The sequence below is a fragment of the Bufo gargarizans genome, chromosome 1 (assembly GCF_014858855.1).
Source record: "Bufo gargarizans isolate SCDJY-AF-19 chromosome 1, ASM1485885v1, whole genome shotgun sequence".
Lineage (NCBI taxonomy): Eukaryota > Metazoa > Chordata > Amphibia > Anura > Bufonidae > Bufo > Bufo gargarizans.
In genome coordinates this window covers 16,917,110-16,941,236 of record NC_058080.1, presented here as the reverse complement: position 1 = coordinate 16,941,236, position 24,127 = coordinate 16,917,110, and positions in this window count along the sequence as shown.

Below are 24,127 nucleotides of genomic sequence, written 5' to 3'. Positions count from 1 at the left end.
TTCCACAAAACGAATATAACGAATGTATTCGTCATATTCCACAAAACGAATATAACGAATGTATTCGTCATATATCACAAAACGAAGATAACGAAGTATTCTGCATCTTCATTTTAGCTACATATTCATCAATTTCGCTAATTCTAGCAATGATATAGGAAAGTTGACTATAGAGACAGCTAAGTATAATTCGCTATGCGATTATATTACTGCTTTTTTTTATAAATAGTATAATTATAATAATTATCAGGTATTATAATTATTCTATTTATTTAAAAAAAAGCAGTAATATAATCGCATAGCGAATTAAACTTACCTGTCCAGTCAGTGCCCGTTGCCGCTTCTGCCGACTTCCATGCTCATGGAGCGTCCCCATCACCATGGGAACATCTCCATATACTAGAATGTACTGTCGGATTTGAGAATTACGTTGAAATCGCAATTTGATTTTTTCAAGTTATAATAATCGAATTTCGATTTTAACTTAGCACTGCTATATGCCATATTAGTTAGCCTAATATGGCATATAGCAGTGCTAAGTTAAAATCGAAATTCGATTATTATAACTTGACATAATCGAATTGCGATTCCAACTTGGACCTGGTTTACTATATGGTTGGCTTCAATGGCTTGGTAGAATTAGCGAATTGACGAATATATTCGTTATATTCCACAAAACGAATATAACGAATGTATTCGTCATATTCCACAAAACGAAGATAACGAAGTATTCGTCATATTCCACAAAACGAAGATAACGAAGTATTCTGCATCTTCGTTTTAGCTACCTATTCATCAATTTCGCTAATTCTAGCAATGATATAGGAAAGTTTACTTTAGAGACAGCTAAGTTTAATTCGCTATGCGATTATATTACTGCTTTTTTTTAAAATAAATAGAATAATTATAATACCTGATAATTATTATAATTATACTATTTATAAAAAAAAAGCAGTCATATAATCGCATAGCGAATTATACTTAGCTGTCTCTATAGTCAACTTTCCTATATCATTGCTAGAATTAGCGAAATTGATGAATAGGTAGCTAAAATGAAGATGCAGAATACTTCGTTATCTTCGTTTTGTGGAATATGACGAATACATTCGTTATATTCGTTTTGTGGAATATGACGAATACATTCGTTATATTCGTTTTGTGGAATATAACGAATATATTCGTCAATTCGCTAATTCTACCAAGCCATTGAAGCCATATTCCATGCTTATGGAGCGTCCCCATCACCATGGGAACGACTCCATATACTAGAATGTACTGTCGGATTTGAGAATTACGTTGAAATCGCAATTCGATTTTTTCAAGTTATAATAATCGAATTTCGATTTTAACTTAGCACTGCTATATGCCATATTAGGCTAACTAATATGGCATATAGCAGTGCTAAGTTAAAATCGAAATTCGATTACTATAACTTCAAAAAATCGAATTGCGATTTTAGCGTAATTCTCAAATCCGACAGTACATTCTAGTATATGGAGATGTTCCCATGGTGATGGGGATGCTCCATGAGCATGGAAGTCGGCAGAAGCGGCAACGGGCACTGACTGGAGCAGCCAGGAAGCCAGGAATCCAAAGGACAGGTAAGAACAACTTTAGGGAAGTGGGAAAGAAAAAAATATAACAATAAAAAAAAACAAAAAAAAAAGAATATTCGAAATATCGAATTTATATCACTATATTCGGAATATTCGCGAATTAGCGAAGTGCCGATATTCGCGAAAAAAAATCGATATTCGAATATTCGCGCTCAACACTATTGGTGACGGGCGCAGCTTGCCCCTGATTTAGTATATGGCCAAAAAATGAACAGACTATTGCTGGTTAAATGCACTTGGTGTGATAGCTTGACCAACCACACTACTGAGGGTTAAATGCACTTGGTGACGGGCGCAGCTTGCCCCTGATGTAGTATATGGCCAAAAAATAAACAGACTATTGCTGGTTAAATGCACTTGGTGTGACAGCTTCACCCTGATGTAGGCTTTAGCCAAAAAACAACCACACCATTGAGGGTTAAATGCACTTGGTGACAGGCGCAGCTTGCCCCTGATGTAGTATATGGCCAAAAAATAAACAGACTATTGCTGGTTAAATGCACTTGGTGTGACAGCTTCACCTTGATGTAGGCTTTAGCCAAAAAACAACCACACCATTGAGGGTTAAATGCACTTGGTCGCAGCTTGTGCTGGCGCACCACAAGACACAAAATGGCCACCGATCACCCCAGAAAAATGTGACTGACAAACGGTCTGGGCAGCCTAAAAACAGTGAGCAATTGAGTATCAGCAGCTCAATGATCCACAGCTGCAGATCGATCAATAATCAAGTACTTTGGAGGAGTTAATCTGCCTAATCTCGCCCTACTGTCGCAGCCGCAACCTCTCCCTACGCTAATCAGAGCAGAGTGACGGGCGGCGCTATGTGACTCCAGCTTAAATAGAGGCTGGGTCACATGGTGCTCTGGCCAATCACAGCCATGCCAATAGTAGGCATGGCTGTGATGGCCTCTTGGGGCAAGTAGTATGACGCTTGTTTATTGGCTGCTTTGCAGCCTTTCAAAAAGCGCCAAGAAAGCGACGAACACCGAACCCGAACCCGGACTTTTACGAAAATGTCCGGGTTCGGGTCCGTGTCACGGACACCCCAAAATTCGGTACGAACCCGAACTATACAGTTCGAGTTCGCTCATCCCTAATAATAGGCACACTTGACGTACATTCTCTGTACACCATAATAGAGCATGATCAGGGCATCGAAGCCATGAAATCACAATTAAAGCAAGGAGGATAATTTCACGAACATCAAATCAATTAAGGTCTAAATTTATTTTAATGGAATAAATTGAAATGATATATTGAATATACGCCTATAAATACAATAGAGCAAATAACATGGGGATAGGCGCTAAAACAAAATAATAATGTCTTTATTAATTGTCTGATTAAGAAATAAGGGGTATCAACCGTCAGTATAATGTGCAAAACTGACTTTAACAATTGTGAAAACACTGATATATACCAAATAGCACCACCATCTGGATTGCCAGTGTAGTCTCACAAGCTACTAGCATAAGGGGCTCATTCAACCACAGGGTTCAAGATGTGTATCCCAGGGTGAAAGGTATCAAGGGGATGTATTGGTATGGGAATTTCACCAAACACCACTCCAAAACAGTGAGAGCCAGCGCGCAGACTCTCACTGCACTAATAATCACAGGTGCTGGACTATGGCAGAGCAATAGCATTCACTCCAGGTGGATTAAAGGAACAATGGTTGCCCTGACATGTCCCTTATTTGCAACAGCTCAACGCTGCGTTTCCATGCATTGGGAATGCATTTCATCAGGAGCTATGTGCACCAGGTTAATACTAGAGCCCAGAGCCTCAGTGTTGTTTTAATGACCGAGGTAATGGACAAACAAACAGTCAGTGATAGAGATCCCTGCCTAGCACCGTTTTCCTCTAGTGTGAGGTACGGAGCTTTACAAACAGTCACTATCCTGCCTGAGCTAGCAACCTCTAGGCTGAGGTGCTGCGTGCTAGTGTGCATGTAATCCGGCACTGTGATGGCCGCAAAGCGGCCCACAGAACACCGAGCTTTACAGGGTGAAACCCCGCCCTGTTAGACACGCCTCCGTCAATCAGCCAATCCGGCCAGGAGGCACGGCACAAGGCAAACTAAAGGCTGAAGGGTGGAGGAACAAGGTGAGTCACAGGGAAAGCGCAGCAAGCGCCACATAAACAAACCAAGGAATTTACAAAGCGGCTTTATATATTTATCGCAGCATGGACATCTTTATTATAATATACAGTGAAGGAGAGTCACTCCAAGAGAAGTGTGTAAAAACGGACAGACACATAGATTCATGTGTGTAGCCACTTGTATCAATGATCACACACATGAATCCACTTCTCATAGTGCATTGTACAGTAACACAAAGAAATCAGCCTGGTCACTAGATGAACGGGACGTATGAGATCGCATCATTGAGGCCGGATGGTTTGATGGTATTCAGAGAAAAAAATCCATCTCGCCTCTTTTTGCAACAATATGCGATCATAATCACCGCCCCTTGGTGACGGCTTCACAGAGTCGATCACTTGAAATTTGACCGAAGATGTATCCCCCCTGTGAAGGTCAAGAACATGACGAGCAATTGGCGTATCTTTGAGATTGGTAATATCCAAAATATGCTCCCCAATCCGTCTTCTTAGCTCTCTGATGGTTTTACCCACATATTTGATGCTGCATATACATGTCATTAAATACACAACACCAACTGACTTGCAATTGTGGAAAGACTTAATGAAGAACGTTTTATCCGCAGTGCTGTTAGTGAAGCTTTTGGATTTTTTAATGAACCCACAAAATTTACAGGATCCACAAGGAAACGTACCTGTAAGTGGGTTTCGCAGCCATGACTGCGGACGGGGGCTGATGTACAGACTATGTGTCAACATATCATGTAAATTATTGTTGCGGCGATAAGTGACTGAAGGGTTGGCTGAAATCATCCCACCAATATCCGGATCGGATTTCAAAATGTCCCAGTGCTCGTTAAGGACATGGCGCACCTCGTCATGGGCGCCGTCAAAAGTCCCAATGATCCTCACAATATTCTCACTATTGTCCCTCTTTTTCGGAGACAACAACCGATCCCTGTTAGTACTCATTGAGTGCTGGTAAGCCTGCTTTAGACACTGCTGAGGATAACCACGACACTGAAACCTCTGCTGGAGATCTTTAGCAGCCACCCTAAAATCACTGAGATGAGAACAATTCCTCCTAACCCTCAAGTATTGGCCCTTAGGGATTCCTCTCCTAAGGGCCACAGGGTGCGCACTGTCCCATTTCAAAAGGTTATTGGTAGCTGTGGGCTTTCTGAAAACGTTGGTACTAATATGCCCATCAGCAGACAATGAAATGGACAGATCCAGGAAGGAAATGTTCTTCAAATCCATTTCTGAGGTGAAAAAAAGTCCCACGGTGTTGTTGTTGAGGACCGCAACAAATTCACAGAACTACTGTCGCAGCCGCAACCTCTCCCTACGCTAATCAGAGCAGAGTGACGGGCGGCGCTATGTGACTCCAGCTTAAATAGAGGCTGGGTCACATGGTGCTCTGGCCAATCACAGCCATGCCAATAGTAGGCATGGCTGTGATGGCCTCTTGGGGCAAGTAGTATGACGCTTGTTTATTGGCTGCTTTGCAGCCTTTCAAAAAGCGCCAAGAAAGCGACGAACACCGAACCCGAACCCGGACTTTTACGAAAATGTCCGGGTTCGGGTCCGTGTCACGGACACCCCAAAATTCGGTACGAACCCGAACTATACAGTTCGAGTTCGCTCATCCCTAATAATAGGCACACTTGACGTACATTCTCTGTACACCATAATAGAGCATGATCAGGGCATCGAAGCCATGAAATCACAATTAAAGCAAGGAGGATAATTTCACGAACATCAAATCAATTAAGGTCTAAATTTATTTTAGACCTTAATTATTTTATTTTTTTGAATCTGACTATTACCTCCAAATCAAGGGTACCTCCATGGGGACCAGGTTTCCCCTTAGTTATGCCAATTTTTTCATGGGCCAATGGGAAATGAACCACATCACCCCATGGCTGGGGGCAGACCTGGTCTTCTGGCAACGCTATATAGACGATATTTTGTTTGTATGGCAGAACGATGAGGTCAAACTCCAAGAATGTTTATATGAACTTAATAGAAACATGCACAATCTACAGTTCACAGCTAATATAAGCAGATCCCAAGTTGAATTTTTAGACCTACAAGTTACAGTGGAACAAGATAAATTGATGTGTACCACTTATCAAAAAGCTGTGGCTAAAAATGGGTACATATTATATTTGACCTGCCACTTGCCAAGATGGCTTTTGAATATACCTGTAGGTCAGTTTCACCGATTGAAAAGAAACTGTACCTCACATGAATCTAGAAAAATATTTGAGTTCAATACACTTTTACCTGGAGGTCTCAACGCAGAGATGGAGCTGTTTGGCTTCCTATAGGTCTGGACGGCTGCCCCACTTCGACGGGGAATCGGCAGTTAGCTGTTTTCTCCAGCTCTCTGATTTTCCCTTGGAGTGTGGCCGCCGTCCCTATCTATGAAAACAGAAAATACCTATCCATGGGGATAGCAAGACAGCACACACACATATATGTTACACATATATATTATTTTACTTTTATTTTTATTTTTTTACCCGTTTTTTTTAACAATTTGTTAACCATTTTAGTTTCAATACGTTTTTATTGTCAGAGTACATGCTCAATGAACAGTTATACATATCCAAATTGTATAAAAGAATTTAAGCAATAACTCCACTTTTTTTGATATATAAAGAAAGAGTTAACACAACAAATAAAGTTAAATTAACACAAAATACAAAATAGAGTTAGAGTCAAGTCTCATAATCACAATCACATATGTAAGCACTCACATATATATAAGCATATGCCGAACATTTCATTTAACACTACATACACGCAGGGTTCAATTAAGCAGAGACCGTTCCTAGCTTTCTCCCTTCTGAGAGACTACCCCAATCCCATTCTCCCCGACAATGACGGGTCCAGACCTCTCCAGAGCTCCAAAGCCTGTATATGTCGATCAACTCGGAAGGTCTGATGTGCTAACATATATTCATAGGATCTTGTTACATCCACCATTCCGATGATCTCCCTCATATCAGGGATAATATCAGTCTTCCAATTCCTTGTAATTGCTAGTTTGGTGGCAATCAGTATGTGGATCACAATAGTCCTAAATTTGGGTAAAAATTTGTCCAGATCTATAAACAACAAGGCCAGAGCTGGGTCCGGAGAGATCTGATGACCCACAATCTCAGAGATCTTATCAAATGCCCTTTCCCAAAGAGCAGCAACCTTCGAACAGGACCACAAAATATGTAGCAAAGTCCCTTTAGAACTACAACCCCTCCAACAAAGCATACTTACATTTGGAAAAAATGTATGCAGTCTAACTGGCGTAAAATACCATCGGAGGGTGGTCTTGATAAAAGCTTCAAGGTGTGATACGCAATTAAGGGTTGAGGTGGCTAATTTGTTAGCTGTTTTCCATTGCAATAAAGTAATTGACCTTCCCAAGTCTGACTCCCAAGCCAGAAGTGGAGCCGTCTTAAGAAATTGATCCTTATCCCCCAGGTACCTATATAGGAATCTGATTCCTGTGAATACCGTGTTTGATGCAGACCATCTAATTAATAGCTGGGAATGACTTTTTATAATGAAGGATGGATTGTTTCCTAAAATGTGTCTAATCTTAAGGTACTGAAAGACCTCCTTACTGGGAATTTGGAAGGATTGCCTAATAATTTCAAACGATTTCAAGGCCGTTCCCGACACCAGATCTGCTACTGTATTAATCCCCCTATCTTTCCATTCTTTTAACCGAAGATCTGTGGAAAAGCACTGGAGAGATTCTATCGGGGTAATATGCGCCATTGATGCCACTGTGGGCGATCCTTTGTCATGGTAAGATTTCCATAACACCAATGACGTAGACACAAAGTATGCAGGTTGAATGCCCATATAATCATCATGCAACGCCGCCATTAAAAGGGCACGCAAATTCTTTCCTGGGTTGTTCCTGCGGGAACGATCTTCCAAATCAGCTACTTTCGCTTTCAAAAATGCGATCTCTTCCGCCTGACCGTCACAGGAATCAATGAGATTATTATGCGAATCCGCGAATTCGCCCATCTTGTGCTCGACATGGTGTACTCTGTGTTTTAAATCAGAGACATCCTGTTGGAGGGGCTTCAATATTTGAGACATGTGGGAGGTAACCGAATGGTTAAAAGCTATGAGCATGTCTTTCAACAGAACACTGGATGCTGGCCTCTCATCCATGGGGAACTTTAAAAGCGCCTCTTTAAAAGCACCACCGCCATTTGAGTCTTGGTTGTCGCAAGTCTCCAGAGCCTCTTCAGCCTGGTCATGCAGCCTGGGCCTTTGCTTTGCCGGGCTCTTGGTAGGGGAACTCTGTCCCGCGCGGCCATTGAATGCAGACACCTCCCGCCCTGCTTTAACCCCCGGTTCGCTCACCCTCTTGCTTTCACTCACGGCGGTATGATGCGGCGAACCCTGTGGGCTCCGGTGAGTCGAGCTACCATCTTCAGATGGACGGGGGGAAGAAGCGTTCGCTGTAGATGACGGGCTGAGGGAGGGTTCCATCTGCGCGCTTCTAGTGCCGGCGCCATCTTTGTCTCTGTCTTGGCCAAAGAAAAACTCCAACTTCCCTTGCTTTTTCATACTTCTTTTGCCTCTTGTCATCATCAGGGAAGTAGCCGGCACCAGTCGGTACCGATGGTGACACTGCGGCGACTTTGTTGAGGGTTTTGCTTGACTAACACGCTTTGCTGGAGCAGGAGCTCTGAGTTCAAGCGGCCATACTCCTCGGCTCCTTGGCCACGCCCCTCAATTTGTTAACCATTTTGTATTTTTATGAAATGTTCTAATTAAAATGTTTTATGCACACATGCATAGATTTTATCATTATCAAGGTATATATATTATATATATATATATTGTAAGGGATCGCCTCTTATTTGGGGGTCATTCGCACAGATATCTTCAGGACACCAAGTTTAAGATCCAAACACTGTGCTTTATTGCGGCACATCCGCTTAAACATAAACAATAATACAAAATAACAAACACTTGCCCGGCTAGGCTCTAACTAAACAAATAGATGCCTGACTCACCTAAGTCCCTGTTCACACCCTGTGAACACGTGCGGCTTTCTGAGCCAATGTACCACAGCCTCCTGGCTGTACAGAGCACAGTACGCCCACTGTCTCCAGTTCAGTATTTCTTGTGGGGGATTGGGGCTCAGTAGTCTGCCTGACTATGGCCCTGCGACCCTCCCAGGCGTCGCTGTGTCCCCCAACTCCAGGCTATCTCACAGCCTTGTGGTCCCTCAGCATTGCCCAGCTGAGACCACACAGACAGAGCCTCCAGGCCTCTGTCCACAGGTACCACACTCCCCCCTTTCTGACACTCTGGGCGGTGCTTTGTGCTAGGCTGATTACCTCCAGCTTCTCTCACCTGTGGTGGAACAGGGGTGTGGACCGAACTATCCACCCCTTTCTTGCCTCTAACCTGAGTGAGACCTGTCACTGTCTCACAATATATATTATTTTTTTTTAAATAAATTAATATTGAAGTAACTGTATTTACACAAGGTTGAACATTTTATATCTATATGTTGACTTTTTCTCTCACAAAATGATCTAATATAAAATATCAGCAAGTTAATAAAAAAATGAAAAATCGCACAGAAAACGCACCAAAAACGCACCATAATCGCAGGTGCATTTTTGGTCTATGGATGCCATGTAGTAGCATAAGTGCAGACCGACTAACAACTGTTATCGATCTACTATTCGATTTGTTGATCCGAAATAAGTTACTATTCAAAGATTCCATGTTTTCCAAATTGACATTGTTCATCATAGTCAGAATTGTGGACATTGTGTGCTCAATATCGAGGAAGTGGAATATCTGAGCATCACCCACTAATTTTACGATCAGAACTACAAAGTTGCAACATCCATCTGTACTAGCTGTATGAACTTATCTACGACTATATCTACGAATATATCTATATATATATATATATATATATATATATATATATATATATATAGCAGAAAAAGGAATTCGGCGGCACCAGTCTGTTAGCTCAGGTGCTATGTCCAAAGGAATGAGCTTCAACCTTCTTATATATGTAGAGAACGGGACAGCACTCCAAGACTTGAAAAAAGTAGAAATCTTTATTCACCCATGTGAAAAATAATTGCAACGTTTCAGCTCACAACTGAGCCTTTCTCAAGCTTGAGAAAGGCTCAGTTGTGAGCTGAAACGTTGCAATTATTTTTCACATGGGTGAATAAAGATTTCTACTTTTTTCAAGTCTTGGAGTGCTGTCCTGTTCTCTACATATATATATATATATATATATATATATATATTCAACTACTCTACGTGATTTTTTACAGGTGTTTGAACTCATCTACGAATATATCTATGATCGTATTTATATATATTTATTCAGCCACTCTATGCGATTTTTTACAGGTGTCTTTATCTGCGATTTTACATAAACCAATGTATGCAATTTTTTTGTAAGGTCTTTTTGCAGGTGTTCATAACTGCGATTTTTTATTGAGATTTTTTTTTTTAAAGAATAGCAAAACATGACATTGCAAAGATAATCTGAGATGTACGCAGCCACCGAGGACAAGTATTATTACATTAACAAAAGTTTCCAGTATAATGGAAGACATGACTTGATAGCGTCTTAAAGAAATCACATCACAGGATCAAACTGGTTGCATTATCAGAATACATTTCTTAGCATGTATTAGTTGTTAGGAATTTACATTAAACACTAAAACTATAAGTGACAAGTGTCAAACACAGATCTGTCTAATCAGAAGGCTTAGCTGCAGGAGGGACCTATAGGAGGCAGTCTCAAAGGAAGTCACCAACCCTACCTCTTATGTGGGGTCAGAATATTGAAGATTATCTACTTGGAGAATTTCGGGTGAACCACCCATGGGTTCTAGGTGCGTCTGTACTTTATAGGAGAGAGCACTGAGGGCGGAATCATCCTCTCGTATCGACATGTATTATTTAGCTCAGCAATCACCTCCGAAATAACTGGGGGGGGTAGTTTCTTTCCAATGGCGGGTGATAACTAATTTGGCGCTGAGCAAGACGTGTCCCACTATTGGTCTATATGACGGGCAGAAGTGCTGAATGCCTAGAAACAAAAGAGCAATTTCTGGAGATGGGGGGCTATCATGACCAGATATTTGACCTAGCAATGCAAACACCTGTTTCCAGTAATTAGTGACAACTGGGCATGCCCACAAGACGTGGAGCAAGGAGCCTACGTTTCCACAGCCCCTCCAACACATGGGAGAAGATGTAGGGTAGATAATATGTAACCTCTTGGGTGTAAAGTACCAGTTTAAAAGCGTTTTAACACCAGCCTCATAATGTGTGACACATTTAAAATTGGAGGCTAAAAAGCTTATAGCAGAGGACCATTCAGCCTTAAAAAATGAACTGCCCAGCTTGCGTTCCCACTTCTGGAAAGATTTGACTTATCACCCATGTATTCGTATATGCGCCCTGTCGCTCCTTTTTTCAGCAAGTTTTGAGAACAGTAAAGTTGAAGGATCCCTTCATGTATAGGAGGGGGTTTAGTGATGATTGATGTCAGGAGATGTTTAACCCTGAGATAATTAAATATTTCACTTGCTGAAAGCTGGAATAACTGTTGGGCGGTGGTGAACGGGAGGACTCCTTTAGAACAAATGAGTTGAGAGACCTTCTCGATTCCCTGATCCTGCCAACTTCGAGGATTGATATCCCTCAAAATCCATTCCAAGGAGCCGGTGTCTAGATGGGAGAATAGGGTGTTGGTAGAGTCTGCGTATGTGTTGTGGAAATGTAGCCAAAGCTTCCCTACGTGCTTCTCGGTTTGCAGGGAAACATCGGGGACCTTTCTGTTCCATAGTATGCTAATCAACCATTCTTTCAAGGAGCCCTCCTTAATTGAATGGGATTCAATTGTATGTCCCAAAGCTTTATTGCAATCTTTGTCCCACCACTCCCTTCCTCCGGGAAATCATCCAAATTGTATGTCCCAAAGGATAAGGTACTCCCAGAGGTGGTAAAAAAGAAGTTATTAGTACAGGTGGTTATTTCTTGGGGCATTGTACCCAGTGGTCAGAGTCTCCACAGTAATAGCATGTACCCCTTTGGCGTTGTTGATCTCTTCTGGTCGTTGCATGGGTTCTTCAAGATGATTTTCCACCTTGACTCCCATAGGTAAGGAGTCTGGTTTGCCCACAGTCTCTGGAAAGAATAGATGTTCCCGCTGCCTTTTTCTGATGCATCGGTCCAGTCTAACGGCTAGGGTCATAGTCTGCTCTAAGGTTTCAGGAAAGGGATAGCTGACCAACATGTCTTTGAGACTTTCAGAGAGCCCTGATCTAAACTGACACTTGAGTGCTGGCTCATTCCAGCTAGAGGGAACACACCACTTGTGAAATTGGGTACAGTACTCCTCTACTGGTCTGTCCCCCTGAGTACGAGACTTCAACTGAGATTCTGCCACAGTCGCCCTATCAGGTTCATCATAAAGTACACCTCAGGCCTGAAAGAATGATTCCCCTGAAAAACGATTCAGAAGCTTAACATGGGGCTCGATATTCTGCAGTGGGGGGTGGGGGGGGGGGGGCTAGACCGATTCCTGCTGCTGTAACCTTTCCACCAACTCCTGCACCATTTGAGCAAGGTTATGGACCTGATCAGTAAGCACTCGCATCGGGTCCATAATGAAGGTAAGGCATGTGATTCTGTCACATATATGTCCCTGCCTACTTGCACGGTGCACCCAAGGTGACGGTGTACAACTTGATGGCGGTCCCTAATTGGGTACGTGCAAGGCCTTCAAGGTAAGAATACAATAAAGGAGAAAACAACAAACAAAGTGACAGTCAGGCACTGATGGGTTAGTCATATATCAAAGTCAATACGAGCCGAGCTCAGGAGCCAGGAGGAACAACAATACAAAATGGAAAAGCAAGATCAAATCAAACTCATGCAAGGGTCAAAGCCAAGAGGTCACGTCAAATGCAGGAGGTAGCAAGAGCGAGGTCAAAATACGGAGCCGAGGTCAAAACACAACAAACACTAACAGACAATATGCTGGTGAATGAAATAAGACCAATCACAGGCAACCTGTGGCAAGCAGGCTGCCTGTTTTAATAGCCCTGGCTGATGAGTCACATGACATGGCCAGCGTCTCGTGACTCAGTACACAGCCCAACACAACCGAGCATCGCTCATAATTATCAGCGCTCAGCTCCTCTGCCACTCGCCTGTTGCCATGGAGACGAGGACGCAAGCTGCGTTCTTGTGGCTCTCCTTGCTCAGGGCGCCAGCGGCGCTGCGAAGGAAGCACACATCGCCCCGAGTTACAATATAACTATATTCTAAATATATGCAAATTCTCCAAGTGACAATATTCGCAATTCATATTTGTTATTCGAATATTCACGCCCAACACTAGTAATGAGTGCAGAGTAGGAGGGCTTCTTAAAGAAAAAACTAACAGGTCTGTGAGAGCCAGAATTCTTGCTGTTGATAGGTGATCAAATACTTATTTCATGCAATAAAATGTTAATTAATTATCTTCATACAATGTGATTTTCAGTTTTGTTTTTTTAGATTCTGTCTCTCACAGTTGAAGTGTACCTACGATAAAAATGACAGGCCTCTGCATTTTTTGTAGGTGGGAAAACTTGCAAAATTGCCAGTGTATCAAATACTTATTTTCCTAACTGTATATTTTTATGTTATGTACAATTTTAAGGTCACTATATTTTAAATTCATTTTAATTTAATAAAATTTTCATTAACCACCTCCCGTCCGCCCATAGAATATAAAAGTCTGGGAGGTTGTTCTCTATCTCTGAAAGGACATTTAAAAAAGGCCATTCTGAGATCTCAGCTGCACGCTAATCGTGCAGATGCTGATCGGGTTGCTCACTGTCAGTGACAGCAGGGCAACCCTTAGAGAAGGCAGGGACAGTGCCCAGGTGTCCCTGCCTTCTAGATCCCTGTATGCACAGCGCTCACCGAGCACTGTGCATGCAGAGCAGGAAGCGCTATGCAGTTCCTGTTCCAGCCCGGTGGTAATGTGATCACCAGGGGCGGGAGAGTGCAGGAGCTGTGAGGTTGGCTCTATATATATATCACATGATTGACCCAGTCCGATAAACACCATAATAAAATAATAAAAAAACTGTGTAAAAAAATCCATTTTTGTCACCTTACATCACAAAAAGGTGTATGTCCCACAAAATGCTCTTAACTCAAATTTCTTAACTCATCTTGAAACAAAAGCCAGTGAAAAGCAATTGAATGTGTTTGCTTATATTAGATTAGACACAATTTAGAAATCTCAGAAAACAGGAGTGTTAAATCTACTCCATCCGTACCAATAAAACCGTCACCTCATCCTGCAAAAAATGAGCCCCTACATAAGAAGATCGCTCTCAGAACATGGAGACACTAAAACATCATTTTTTTTTGTAAAAAAATGCTATTATTGTGTTAAAGTGAAATGAATAAAAAAGTATACATATTAGGTATCGCCCCGTCCATAACAACCAGCTCTATAAAAATATCACATGACCTAACTTCTTGGGTGAACACCGGAAAAAAAAACTGTCAAAAAAAGCTATTTTTGTCAGCTTACATCACAAAAAGTGCAACACCAAGTGATCAAAAAGGCATATGTCCCACAAAATGGTACCAATAAAACTGTCACCTCATCCCTAAAAAAATTAGCCCCTACATAAAAAAAAACTATAGCTCTCAGAACATGGACACATTAAAACATAATTTTTTTGTTTCAAAAATGCTATTATTGTGTAAAACTTAAAAAAAATATGAAAAAATATACATATTAGGTATTGTCACGTTTGTAACGATCTGCTCTATAAAAATGTCACTTTCTTTTTGTTTCAATTTTCTTTTTATTGATTTTACATTAATTCTATTGCAAGAACAGAATATAAAGGAGACAAATAAACGTTTGTGACATAAGATACATAATCAATGAGCCAATTATAATGTTACAACAACATAGCGGATAAATGCCATATCAAAGCGCTATGTAAAAATATAAAGCCGAGGTGGTGCGACCCAACAGTCCTGGGATTGTATTGGACAGGTCCTTGAAGCGCATAGTTACACCTGTATTAAATACAGTGAGGACGTGAACTTGGGGCGCAAGCCGTGAAGGATGAAGTGCTGACCGATGCCATGCACAACCAATACTGTGAGGTAGCCACCTACTATTGGTGAATGATAGTGCAGATATGGCGACAGGGCTAAACATCAGTACAGTATAAGTATGTATCAAGTATGTAACCAATAACATAGTACATAATATAACAAGAAGTAGGAAATGGAATGAGGGATAGGGGGTGGAGTTAGGATAGGAGTAGGGGTGGGGGGGAGGAAGATGAAAGGGTTGGGATCAATATCAGAAGTTTTAAAGTTTAGAGTCAGACCACAGTGGTTTGTGACATAGGTGTGAGTTGTTGCAAAACTTGAGAGGATGATCGGAACTCAATCTAGTCCTGCCAAATTTTTGGGAACTTGTAGTGAGATCGTAGTTCCCACGCTGACAGTTCTTTCATTAGGAAGATGAAATTAACCTTTTGTAACCATTGCGCCGTGGTAGGGGCTTTTAGTTGGTTCCATTGTTGTGGTATTAAGGATTTGGCCGCGGCCATGAGGTGTTGGAAAAGAATCATTTTCCCGGTAGGGATAGTCTAATGTTAAGAAGGATGGAGACTGGATTGGGATCTGAGGTTAGAGAGCAGATTTGTCTGGACAGTTTTGGGACTTCAGACCAAAATGGAGTTATGACAGGACATGACCACCACATATGTAAGTATGAGCCTTGTGCAGAGTTGCATTTCCAACACACGTCTGTGTCAAGGCATCCCATTTGTTTAAGCCTGACTGGGGTACGGTACCATCTAGAGATGAGTTTAAAAGAATTCTCCTGTAGTTTTGTGCAGCGTGAGATGCCGTAAGAGTTCTTGTAAATCTGTTTGGATTCTTGCGGGGTCCAAGTGGTAGCAAGATCTTTACTCCAATCTGAGATGTAGTGCCTATCTGTAGGGGAACTAGTTATTTGTAATATAGAGTACACTTTTGAAAGAAGGTGTGGTGGTGGTTTTGAAAGTGAGGACAATTCTCCAAAGGGGGTAAGATCTCTTGGGGTGCCAGCATGGCGAAGGTAAGGAGATATAAGTTTGGTAATGTGCAATCTTTGTAGATGTTGAAGGGAAGTATTTTCTAATGGGTTCTCCCCGAGATCTTTATTGAGGAAGTTAATGAGACCTATTTTATTTAGCTCAGGCAGATTAAGTTTAACTTCCTTAAACTTTGGAAGGTATAGTTCTGATATGTCCCTTATTGTCATCAGAGGGGAGAGGGTGGGGCTAATATCTTTTTTATATTTATTCCAAATCTTTAAGGTGGTTTGTGTGATGGTATTCGAGGAGAGTTGGCTAGGAGGGTTATATGAATCATTATCGCATTGCCATAGAAGGGATCTTAGTGGAAATTTAGCTAGTTGCGATTGTAATGTGAAACTGAGTCTTCTGTCACCGTCTCGTAGCCACTGAACTATTCTGGATAGATGTACAGCGTCGTAGTAGTGTCTACAGTCGGGTAGGGACATACCTCCTCTTAATTTATGTTGAACTAACAGGTTGTGACTAAACCTAGGTCTGTTGCCTCGCCATAAGTAGTTACTAATCAGTCTCCTAATATTTGTGAAAAATTGTACGGGCAGTGAAATGGGGAGAGTTTGGAAAAGGTACAGTAATTTAGGGAGAAGGATAGATTTGATTAGATTTTTCCGTTCCCATCCATGATAAAAATGGTAGGGCCCAGGAATCTAAGGTTGATTTGAATTTCGGTAAAATAGGGGCGTAATTTAAGGTATACAAATCTTTCCATGTGGAGCTGATTTTTAGGCCTAGGTATGTGATGTGGGTTTTGGGCCAATGGTATGGGTAGCGTGATAGGAGCAGTTCTGCGTCTTTGCTGTGCAGATTGAAACCTAAGGCTTCCGATTTTGAAATCTGACCATATTCTTTAAGTAACTTTTGGAGGGCGGGGAAAGCAGAGGTAGGGTTGGTCAATATAAGCAAAATGTCATCAGCATATGCAGCCGTAGTATGTGACCGGGTACCGTCATTGTAACCTCTAATGTCTGGATGTGTTCTAATGGCCGTCAATAGGGGTTCCAATGAGAGTATAAACAGGATTGGGGAAAGTGGGCAGCCTTGTCGGGTCCCGTTTTTTAATAAAAATGTCACTTGACCAAACCCCTCAGGTTAACGCTATAAAAATAAATAAATAAAAACTGTGCTAAAACAACCAATTTTATGGTAACCTTGCCCCATAAAGTCTTATAATGAATGATCAAAAAATCATATGTACCCCAAAATAGTTCCAATAAAACTGGCATCTTATCCCCTAGTTTCCAAAATGGGGTCACTTCTTGGGAGTTTTTACTGTAAGGGTGCATCAGGGGGGCTTTAAATGGGACATGGCATCTAAAAACCATATGGCGCTCCTTTTCTTCTGCGCCCTGTCGTATGCAGTTTATGACCACATGTGGGGTGCTTCTGTAAACCGCAGAATCTGGGTAATAAATATTGAGTTTTGTTTGGCTGTTAACCATCGATGTGTTAAAGAAAAAATTGGATTAAAATGAATCTGCCAAAAAAGTGAAATTTTAAAATTTGATATCCATTTTCCTTTAATTCTTGTGAAACGCCTAAAGAGTTAATAAAGTTAGTAAAATCGGTTTTAAGTAACTTGAGGGGTGTCATTTCTACAATGGGGTCATTTATGGGGGTATTCACTATGTAGGCCCCACAAAGTGACTTCAGACCTGAACTGGTTCTTAAAAAGTGGGTTTTGGCAATTTTCTTAAAAAATTTAAGAATTGCTTATAAACTTCTAATCCTTCTAACACCCTAAAAAATGTAAATTACATTTCCAAAATGATGCCAACATAAAGTAGACATATGGGGGATGTTAAGTAATAAATATTTAATGAGGTATTACTTTCTGTTTTAAAAGCAGTGAAATAGAAATTTAGAAAATGGCGAATTTTTTATTTTTTGGTGTAAATTTAGGATTTTTTCATAAATAAAGGTGAAATGTATTGACTCTAATTTATGACTAGCATGAAGTACAATGTGTCAAGAGAAAACAGTCTCTGAATGGCTTGGATAATTAAAAGCGTTCCAAAGTTATTACCACATAAAGTGAGATATGTCAGATTTGCAAAATTAGGCCTGGTCAGGAAGGGGGCAAATGGCCCAGATGTGAAGTGGTTCTAATATTAATATCATTATCACAATCATTCTTTTTTGTTCAAGTTAACACAGTACATCAAACGACTGCACTCTCAAGATGCTCTAGATGGAATGCTTATTGATGAGAAAGGAGAATGGTTGTCACCTCTGTATATTGTAAACTGGGTAGTAAGATTGAGTGGATCAGGTGGACTTTTTTCAAAGACGCTTGTCGGAATATTTGATCCATCACATCCAGATCTGCTGAATGTTACACCAGCACGGATAACCTGGAGACACAACTTGGTAGGTTAATAAAATGAAGTATTTCTTAGTTTAAATATATTTTATCTTTTCATCATTTTTATTGGTATTATTTTTATTTTTTTCAAACATAAACAGTCCAACACAGTCTGCAAGAGGAGAACAAGGACAGGTTACAGATATCATACTGTAGACCTAATCTATCCAAACTGTCTAAGGCCCAATACACACAAACGTATTTTCTTTCCTTTCCGTTTATTTTGCGGAACCATTCATTTAAATGGGTCCGCAAAAAAAAAAATAGAAGTTACTCCGCTCGCATTACGTTTCCGTATGTCCGTATTTCCGGACATGTCTTATTATTGTCCACATTATGGACAAGGATAGCACTGTTCTATTAGGGGCCAACTGTTCCGCAAAATATGGAATGCCCGCGGACGTCATCCATATTTTTTGGAGATACATTTTTTGCGGATCGCAAAATACATACGTTCGTGTGCATGAGGCCTAATAGTAAGATTACCCATAACAAACAGAGAACAGCTTTCATATTTTCCAGAACAATTTCAAAACAGAAAGCTGAGCTCTGAATGGTTGCTGTTATGGTGGCACTTCGTGACTGTTGCAGTCCTGATACCTGGGACAGGTGCTGCATTACTCACCTAGTTTCTGACTCCCCCTCTTTCCTGCAGCTAAAAGCCCATGTCCCAAACTGCAGGTTTTAATTTGAGTTCAAGGCCTCTTCCTTTGGGCTCATTCACACGACCGTGCCATGTTTTTCGGTCCGCAAATTGCAGGCTCAGCAAAACACAGATGCCGCCCGTGTGCCTTCTGCAATTTGTGGAACGAAACAGAAGGTCCATTATAGAAATGCCTATTCTTGTCCGCAAAGCAGACAAGAATAGGACATAACTCATAATTTTTGTGGGGCCACGGAACGGAGCAACGGATGCGGACAGCACATTGAAGTGAATGGGTTCGCACCTGAGCCACAAAAAATGGGTCTTGGATGCGGAACAAAACCACGGTCATGTGAACAAGCCCTTTCTGTGTATTAAATAGACTATTCCCTGCATTACTTCCAGGGTTAGTTCCCCTGTTTGCTGTGTGTGCAAATGTTTCACTTATCAGCCAATTAATTAACCTACGGTATATATTCCGGTCCGTTTGTCTCACCCGTTGCAATGCCCACGCAACAGATACTGTTTTGTTCTGCTGGCTTGCAAGACCCTGTATTGTTTGGCTGCCTGATTCCTGGATTCTTATCCTCTGACTTGTGCCTGTTGTCCGTACTGATCCTCTGCCCCTGCAGTGAAGGTAGGATCCCTGTATAGGGGTTAAAGGGAGGATACAAGAGGACTGTCAGGACAATGCCCTCAGGAATAGCTTAAAGTCAAACAGGTTAGTTGACGCAGTGTTTTCACACCCACTGTCTGTTATAGCTGCTATGGGCAATAAAGACAGCCCTGCTATTGACCAGTTTGCTTATAAAATTGCACAATAGTAACAACTAAAAATCCCAAATCAAATTTCAATGATATAAATGTGACAGGATGTCTATATAGCAATAGCATTGAAACCCAATGTAAAAACCTTGGGCAAAGCAATACGAAGATCAAGGTACAGTATAAGGGTCCATTCACACGCTCGCAAAGTGGGTCCGCATCCGTTCTGCAATTTTGCGGAACAGGTGCTGACCCATTCATTTTCAATGGGGCCAGAATGTGCTGTCCACATCCGCATTTGCGGATCCGCACTTCCGTTACGCAAAAATATAGAACATTTCCTATTCTTGTCCGCAATTGCGGACAAGGAAAGGCATTTTCTATGAGAGTGCCGGCGATGTGCGATCCGCAAAACACATACGGACGTGTGAATGGACCCTAAGATGTTTAAGAATTTCAACCTGTGTGTACCCCACAATGCACCCTGCTATGTATACAATGGGAACAATATTAAAGTTTAGAATCTGATCAATTAGAAAAATAATGTCTTCAAGCCCAGGATTTGATTGCTGTAATAAAAATGTATTAATTACTATTAGAGATGAGCAAATTGAAATTGACGAAGTGGAATTCGATCCGAATTTCAGCAAAAATCGATTCGCACAAAATCCGAATTTACTCCCGCTTTGTGGTAACAAATGTAATAAAATGGCTGCTGCACATGTGTAACAGTGGCTGCTGTTGTTCCCATGATTACCGCCGTGGTCCCGGGCACCGTGTGGCCAGTGTTTCCCATTTACCGCTGCAGTCCTGGGCTCTGTCTGTGTAGGTACTGTGGTTCTGGGATTCGCTCCACAGTTTCCTCTCAACCCTGGCTACCGCATGCTTGCTGCTTGTTTCTTGCAGCGCTTCCTTAAGGGCCAGCGCGCGTCACTTCCTGGGCTTTATGGGTTAGGTCATGTGACCTCGCTGACCAATCCTTGCCCTCCTGCTCATATATATGTGGCTCAGCCTGCTACTCAGATGCTCTGTGTCAAGGTCCCTGTGTCCTGCTAAGGTTCCTGATTACCACTTGTGTTCCTGTGTTTCTGACTCATACTAGTGTTCCTGGATTCTGCTACCTGTCTGATCCCTGCCTGCTTGCCTTGACTCTCCAGTTGCTGACCGGATTGCCTGACCTGTACCTGTGCCGCCTGCCCTGACCTTTTGACTGTCTGACTACGCTTCTGCCCTCATTCTTCAGTCCTGCATTGTTGCTCCTGGTAACGACCCTGCCTGCTGACATCGCTTGTACTTCTGATACCTTTCTCAGGTATCTCCGGCTCCACCTGGACCAGCTACCTCATGTGCCTATCCTCCTCAAGAGGTAGCGACCTGGTGTTCTCCTCAAGAAAGTCTATCCTTACCATCAGGGGTACTGTGAAGAATTGATAGGTTCACTTAGACAACGCCCTTAGAGGAGGTAGGACGCGTGGTACAATGCGTTCACACCCGCTGGTTTGTGATAAAATGTTATGACATGGAGCTAAGAACTGTGGGAACGAGGGATCACCCACAATGCCATGCATACACCCAATCAGCAGCCAGCCAGCCCCTATGATCTCACAGCCCTATAAATAGCCTCAGACATCTTCAATTCTGGCATTTTCCAGTGTACTTAGTGCAGTGAGAGACGTCAGCCGGCGCTAGGGACAGTGCTTGGAAAGACAAAATTGTGCTAAAAAACAATTTACAAGTTCAGGGAAAGATTAGTCTAGGTGTAGGAAAAGGATAGGGAGGAATTATTCTCTGTAATTCCAGCACACCTTGCTTGTGTCATGGTCTTACCTTCTTGCTGTTCTCCTTCGTTTGACATGTGCTGGCGGCCATCTTGGTTTCTGGGTTTCTTGTAGCCTCCCACCCTGCGGCTTCTCCTTCCCACTGGGAGGAGCTGGATGCCTAGCTCATATATATAGGAGGTCTGTGGCTTCAGTTCCTTGCTTGGTCCTCCTGTGTTCACATGCTTCTAAGACTGCTGCTGCTTCTGGTTCCTGATCCTGGCCTCGTCTGACTACCCCGCTGGTTCCTGATCCTGGCTTCGTCTGACTACCCCGCTGGTTCCTGATCCTGGCTTCGTCTGACTACCCTTCTGGTTCCTGACCTCTGGCTACGCAAGACCCTGCTTCGGTTTAGCCATCCGTTTGGACTTTTGCTTACAGCTTGATTTTCAATAAAGCCTTCTTATTCCCACTTATCTCTTGTTGTACGTCTGGTTCATGGTTCCATGACATTAGGACCAAGCCATGAATTCTGACGGTACAGGGCCATCCTCGCTACCCACGCTGATTGCCAGACTTGATCAGCAGGATCACCTGTTGGGTCGGTTCGCTGTGGCGTTGCAAACCCTGCTTGAACGCACGGCTCATTTCGCTTCCGTTGCCGATGGGTCGGTTGTCGCTCCTGGGCCCGCTCCTACTGCCGCTCCGGTTGTTGCGCCAGAGTCTACCCCGACACCTGTTGCTGCGCCTGCGGTGTCTCGGGGTATGACCGGTTCTGCCCCCCTTCCACAGCGCTTTGGGGGAGAGCCAACTCAGTGCCGAGGTTTCCTTAACCAGGTGGGCATTTATTTCGAGTTGCTGCCACATGCCTTTCCTACTGAGAGATCAAAGGTGGGCTTCTTGATCTCGCTGCTCTCGGACAAGGCCTTGGCCTGGGCCAGCCCTTTATGGGAGAACAACAATCCGGTGGTTGCCGAGTTTTCCGGTTTTGTTGCTTCTCTTCGGAAGGTATTCGATGTGCCGGCTCGTGCTGCCTCTGCTGCGAAGCTCCTTATGTCCATCAGACAGGGTTCACGATCCGTAGCTGAATACGCCATTGAGTTTCGTACCCTGGCAGCAGAGGTGGGCTGGAATAATGAGGCTCTGGTCGCTGCTTTCTCTCATGGTCTCTCGGATGCCTTGAAGGATGAGGTTGCAGCTAAGGACCTACCAGTGGAGCTCGAGTCTCTTATTTCTTTCCTGATTTTGATTGACACCAGACTCAGGGAGAGACCTTCCTTTAAGGAGAGCCTGCGGAGGCCTTCTAACAGATTGGCACCTACGTTTGCTGTCCCACCCGTGCCTCCCTCTCCTCCCACGCCTCCTGGGGATGACTTGTCTGGGGGTGAACCCATGCAGCTGGGGTTTGCTCGCCTGTCCGAGGGGGAGAGGGTACTCCGGAGACGCGAGGGCCGATGCATGTACTGTGGTCTCGGTGGGCATTTTCGGTTGGCATGTCCGAACCGTCCGGGAAACGCTCGCACCTGAGATCCTGTCGGGGGCAGATCTTGGGTGGAGTCTCCTCGTCCCCGGTTTCCCGTGTTGACAAACCACTGATCACTGTTGTCCTCTCCTGGGTCGGGGGCTCGGTGACGACCCAGGCGTTGGTGGACTCTGGTGCTGGTGGTTTGTTCATTGATAGTGTGTTCGCTGCCGCCAATTCCATTCCTCTGCAGCCTCGAGGTTCCCCACTGGCTCTTGAGGCGATAGACGGCAGACCCCTTCTGCCGCCACACGTGACTCATGAGACCCTTCCAGTGGGGATAGCCATTGGTGCCGTTCACAGAGAGTCGGTCTGTCTCCAGGTGATTTCGTCTCCACACTACTCAGTGGTCTTGGGGTACCCCTGGCTCCAGAAGCATAATCCGACTTTCGATTGGAGATCGGCTGAGATCCTCTCGTGGTCACCGCAGTGTGGGGCTAGTTGCATCCATGGGCCTGTCAAGTTGCTGTGTACTTCCTCGGACTCTCTGTTGCCTCCTGAATACGAAGAGTACCGGGATGTATTCGATAAGGTGCGCGCGGTTGCCCTACCTCCGCACCGCCCATACGATTGTGCCATAGAGTTACAATCTGGTGCCGTTCCTCCTCGTGGCAAAGTCTATCCACTGTCGGTAGCGGAGAATGAGGCCATGGAGGAGTACGTGAGGGAGGCGCTTTCACGCGGACACATTCGCAAATCCTCGTCCCCGGCAGGGGCTGGATTTTTCTTTGTGAAAAAGAAGGGCGGTGAGTTGAGGCCTTGCATCGATTACAGGGGTCTCAATCGCATCACGATCAAGAACGCTTACCCGATACCCTTGATTTCCGAGCTGTTCGATCGCCTCAAAGGGGCCACGGTCTTTACCAAACTCGACCTGAGGGCGGCATATAACCTGGTAAGGATCAAGGCGGGCGATGAGTGGAAGACCGCGTTTAACACCAGGACCGGTCATTATGAATCCTTGGTTATGCCCTTTGGGTTGTGCAATGCGCCCGCAGTCTTCCAGGAATTCATCAACGATGTTTTCCGTGACCTGTTGCAGCAGTGGGTGGTGGTCTATTTGGATGACATCTTGGTATATTCTGAATCCATGGAGGCCCACATTATGGATGTCAGACGAGTGTTGCAACGGTTACGAGAGAACAGGCTGTTA